General features: G+C 40.0%; 1 long non-coding RNA gene across 1 annotated transcript in view; it reads left to right on the top strand.

Annotated features, from left to right (window-relative positions):
• The window catches only part of LOC111825416, an 8,967-nt gene extending 6,429 nt beyond the window's left edge, over window positions 1-2,538 (top strand). The window contains exon 3 of the long non-coding RNA XR_002828573.1: window positions 1,807-2,538. This is a non-coding gene — a long non-coding RNA (uncharacterized LOC111825416). The remainder of the gene's footprint in view (window positions 1-1,806) is intronic.
• Window positions 2,539-5,682: the final 3,144 nt, after the last annotated feature.

The following is a 5,682-nucleotide window of genomic DNA, read 5'->3' as shown; positions in this document are numbered from 1 at the left end:
CCCTGATCAGCACCCTCACCCCAATCTGGGGTGGGGCCGGCTGGCCCAACCTCCCACAGTCTCTCCCCATGGCCCAGTCCCACCCCCAATTAGCTCCCCCAACCCCAATTGGGGGTGGGGCCTGCTGGCCCAATCGGCTGCGGCCCCTTCCCCCAGCCAGCCCAGCCCTGATTGAGCCCTGATCAGGGTGGGCCAGCCAGCCAGCCAACCTCCTGCCATCTCCTCCTCCTGACAGGCCCAGCCCCTATCTGCCCCGATTGGGGCCAGGCCGCCAGACCCCACCTATGCACGAATTTGTGCATTGTGCCTCTACTTTTAATATGAAAACAAGGTACCTCAATGCAATTTGAGTAAATTTGATTCAGAACTTTCAGACAATTTAATCTACAAAGGCCCAAAGGCTCAAATGTATGTCTTTCTGACAGCTTGGTCTGACCCAGCAGTGATAGTAACAATATCTACAGCATGGATTTAAAACACCCCCTGCAGAGCTCTAGGGTTGCACCATTTTCTTCTAGAGTCTGAGGCCTGGTGGTGGTGAGTGTGAAGGGAATCTAAGCCTCCATTCCCACTTCAATCAGGGTAGCCTTGTTTAACCTATTTAAAAAGTGGGATGCTAAGTAAGATTTATTTAGAAGAAAAAGATCTTTGTCTTTAAAAGTGAAAAATCACTGATCAAGAGAATCAATGGACAGCATATTATAGGGGCAACTATAATTAACTATTATTCCTGGTGAGTGAGCAGCCAATGTGAGTTTTTTTGTTTTGTTTTTATTGATTTCAGAGAGGAAGGGAGAGGAAGAGAGAAATAGAAATATCAATGATGAGAGTGAATCATTGATCAGCTACTTGCCCCCCACTGGGGATCAAGCCTGCAACCCAGGCATGTGCCCTGACCAGGAATCCAACCAGGACCTCCTGGTTCATAGGTCGATGCTCAACCACTGAGCCACACCGGCTGGGTCCAATGTGAGTTTGGCAGCAGTATGTACAAGGTTATATTTAAGGCAAGAAACTGGAGTGTAAATAATGTTGCAGTTATGGTCAGATACACATCCATTAATAGTCATTAGCTCAAAGGGCAACAATAATATTCTCTAACTGAAACTGGAGAGCTTAACCTGGACTCACATAATAGTCACTAGGATGTTCCTGTACTCAGTTGCTCATTCCTTGAGTTTTAATGATTTATATGTTGAAACAAAGTATTAGGCTTCCTTGTAAACTCCCAGTTTCCTTGTATTTGTTGATAGTCAGGAGCCCATGTTTAAGCTCTCTTACTCAAGCATAGTAGAAAAAAGTATTTTATCTGGCCTCAATGGATTTTGCAGTATCTTGAGTGTTCACTTTTTAAAAACTTCCTTTAATAGTAAGGCTTGCCAGGTTATCCTGAGATTGGAAGTTTCCTGTAAGCTATCTTTCAACAAATTAAAAACAGGTCAACCTTGATTTGGAATAGCAAGGAGAATGAAACGGAGATAAGCAACAAGTGGAAGAGTATGCCTAGGACTTGTGTTCTCAGACACTTGGTAAGTGTTTTAAGAACCCAGGGAGGGCTCTAAATATGCCCTGGTGGAACCAGCTTGTTGAAATGCAAGTTATTGGGTCACCAAGGGTCCTGGACGAGGCCTGTAAGTGTATGCCTAAAAAATCACCTGTCTTCAAAAAAAATGATATCATCCTAGTAACAACCCGTTTTCAATTGCTTATTATGTGAAACTTAGCGTGAGTAGCTTGTTTGCCTTTGGGATGTGTTACTTTGTTGTCCGGTAGCGGCTTTCCCCTCCTAATTATGATTTGCTTTAGGCAAATGGCATTGAAAATGACTTGACTTTGAGAAGCACCCACAAGCCTGGGATGGCCCAGGTGGGTTTGGGAGAACGCTGATGGCAGGAGAAAGCCAGCCCGGTGTTAACATTCCATGTGGGAAATCTGCCTAACGGTAATGCACATGGGGAATGATTGAGAGCTGATGTTACAAGCAGAACACACTGCTCAAATTGATTGGTGACTTTGTTCAGCGGTAACTCTAATCTCCAAGGCATACCTCCTCCATCTCTTTATCTCTCAGAGTGAATTAATAAAACACCGATAGAGCATGAGAAGGTAAATCCTCAGCCCTCATCACCGGCACTGCCAACAAAGCCCTGGCTACCTGCAGACAATTTAAAAGAAGAAAGACTTGAGTTCTGGCTGAAGCAACTTTAACCTTCAACAGTTGTATAATTTAAATATATTCTTTTTAATTTAAAGTTACCTCTTAAAATTTGGCCCTAAAGACTCTGCTTGGAACGATGGGAGCATGACGCAGTGTGCAGATGATACTTTACTGAGTTGTACCCTTGAAACCTGTATGGTTTTGCAAACCAATGTCATCCCAATAAGTTCAATGAAAAAAAAAATAAAACCATAAAAAAAGAAAGACAATTTCCTGATCTGCTGTTTTGAGTGAGTATTCAAACAGAGCACCTACCAATGGGGCTTTATAAATGCATTTGTGTTTTCCTTGTTTTTGTTTTTGCAACATCCATTTTCGTTCAGAAGGTAGTAAGTTTGGAAGAAGTTGGACCAGTAGTCATATGGAAAATCACGTTGGTTCTTTCTGTAGTGATTTTGGGTGCATGATGATGATTCATGTTTATGACTTAGAATCTTTAGTTTTTCTGAGCAACACTGTCTCCTTGTGTAATGAGAATTACCTTCTAGTACATTAGTTTATATAGTTTTTTTAAAAAGTATTTTTATTTGAGCCCAGCTAGTGTGGCTCAGTGGTTGAGCATCAACCCATGAACCAGGAGGTCAGGGTTTGATTCCAGGCCAGGGCACATGCCCAGGGTTGCAGGCTCGATCCCCAGTAGGGGTTATGTAGGAGGCTGCCAATCAATGATTCTCTCTCATCATTGATGTTTCTCTCTCTCTCTCTCCCTCTCCTTTCCTCTTTCTGAAATCAATAAAAACATATTTAAAAAATAAGTAAGAAGTATATTTATTTGAATTTAGTGGCTTAAACAACCCAAACCAGATAGGGTGCCTCATTGAAGAAAATTTCTTTGTGCTCACATTTGACTATTTTCGTTGAAAAGACCAGCTGTCTTTTTCAGGGACTGTTTGCCCATTTTGACATTATCTATATTTTTTATTCTTACTCCTAATCCCTCTCATTATGCCTTTAAAGTGGTGGAAAAGAATAGAGAGAGTGGATGAAGTACAAAGCAATTTTTTGCTACTCATCATGCTTGGAGTTCTGGGAACGAAGATAGGAACATTTGGATAAATGAAAAAATCCACTATGCAAAAGATTGACATTATAAAAGTATTTCAACTTTATCAAAAGCAGTTGATGCAAAGTAGTAAAGCCAAATGAACATGTTACATATTTTCTCATCTTTTTCCTACTCACTTTTGGTTCAAGAGGTTTGTTCTATTTGGTGTCATGCAATTCATTCAACAAATACCTACATGCAGCTGTTAGGTACAGGCACTCTTTTAGATCTAGACACACCTCAGGGAACAAAACAGAGAAACATAGATCTTCTATTCCAGGTATAGGACAAGTCAGAAAGATACTAAAGTAAAATATACATTATTTTAAATGGTTAGGTGTGCTAAGTAGAAAATACAAAAAAGAAAGAGGGCAGACAATGTCCAGAGTGAGGAATAAGATTGTGATGTTAGAGTGGTGGGGAAGGCCTTACCGAGGAGGTGGCATTTGAGTGAAGCTGTGGAGAAGCAGAGAGAGAAAACCATGATGACATTTGGAAGGAGAGAGCTCCCTGCACAGCTAACACACGCAAAGCTCTTGAGCAGGGAGTGTGCGCCTGGCTTGTTTGAGTGACAGCAAGGTTTTAGGCCATTGTGGAATTTTGAACAGAGGAGCGAGGCGTTCTGACTTCTCTTTTAACAAAATAGAATGAAAGTAGGGAAGAGTGAAAATAGAGTGGATGGCTAGAAGACTAGATGTTGATTTTGTAATCGTCCCATCATCTACTCTGGAATGTGCATACCCTCATGAACTGAGAATTTGTAGTAATGTGCAGGGCTACTTGTTATGATTAAGGTTTGTTATTGATAGTGAGTTGCCTTATAGTAAAAAAAAGTTGAACACTCAAGAAGGAATACTTTTTAGAATATTTAACAGTACTATCAAAAAGATTTTTATTAAAACAAATGAATGATTAGATTTGGGGAGTAGAAATACAAATATGATTCTAATTAATATTCCATGTTTGTAGAACTTTACCCCATTTTATGTAATTGCAGAAAGAAATTGAGAATATTTAGGGATATACAACCTCTACTAGAGCAGCCCCTTCCTGATGGTGTCAATCTAGTCTAAAAATTCCAACTAGGAAGATCTTTTAACAAGAAACAGAATAAAGTTTGCTTTCTCTTCTTTTATGTATAGAAACACAGCCTTTGCGTCAGCTCTGCTTTCCAGTAAAGTCTTTATTTACATTGCAACTGTTTGTGTTTTTCTAGAATTACTTTAAATGTAATGCATTGTCTTTGTAGTCAATTCATTTAATTTTGTAACTAATGCTGGGAAAACAAATATTATTATCCCCAAAACTAGTCCCTGAAAGCAAACTGTGGCTTCTGTATACACTGCTAGTAAAGGGCTTAGCACATTTTTAGATCTGCCAAGATCCTTCACATCATCCACAGGAATTAATTTCAGTATTAAAGTCTATAATAAAGTGTTGATGTTCAGCTAACACTGATGTGGGGACTTTCATGCCCCCAGAAGAAGCTATCGGTCACCTGAGGTAGAAAAAATCTTCAATGCTCTCATGGCTCCATACTCACAAATATCTTACATTATTTGTTCAGTCAATGTTTAGGGGTGGGCAAATGTAGGTTTACAGTTGTGAGTATGCAAAACAGAGTTTATTCTTGTATTATTAATTAATTATTATATCATTTATTATTATCATTAATATATTTTTGCCCCACCCCTGTATTTTTTTTCACCCCTGTATTTTATTGAATACCTACTATGTGCAAGCTGCTGAGGGAGGATACAGATATTCAAGAATCAAAGGAAAGAGCCTAGTAAATGCATGGATTATTTTCAGTTATACTGTTCTATTAATAACAAGTTGACCCCTGTCCTTAGGGATCATTATTCATAAATTAAAAATGAATCCTAGTCACACAAAGTGTTACAAATATAGAACGTTACCTTTTCTATATTGAACCTGGATTTGAGAATCGCTGTCTTCTTTCCTCCTCAGGCTTAGAATAGACAAAGATATATTGTCCCTTATCCTTCCACTTCCCATCCATGCCCAAAGTTCTTAAGCATTTATTTCATTTGGTCTGATCATAGCTTGTGATTCCCTCTGATTAGCCAAGCTTGTTTGTTTGACACAAACCCAGTAGTCAAGCCTTTGAGGAATTTCTCTGTCAATTCCAGGAGGAATTACCACCTATGTCCCTTAATTATGTTTCCTTGGAAACCAGGAAACAATTTAAGCTTTTCACTTAAGCTGGGTTTAGGGTCAGTCTTAGCTGAAGCAGGGAATTTTCCTAGGTGCTCGTGGCCTTGTTTAAGGCCCTTCTCCCTTGCCGGCTATCAGGGCCCCTGTGATGTCCCTAGGCTCCTTGTGGTCCCCTCAGGATGACTTGATGCAGGGGTCCTCAAACTACGGCCCGCAGGCCACATGCAAATACAAATATTGT

Source organism: Myotis lucifugus, unplaced genomic scaffold (genome assembly GCF_000147115.1).
Source record: "Myotis lucifugus unplaced genomic scaffold, Myoluc2.0 scaffold_25, whole genome shotgun sequence".
NCBI lineage: Eukaryota > Metazoa > Chordata > Mammalia > Chiroptera > Vespertilionidae > Myotis > Myotis lucifugus.
Note: the sequence above shows the minus strand (reverse complement) of the source record. Positions and strands in the feature narration are given on the sequence as shown.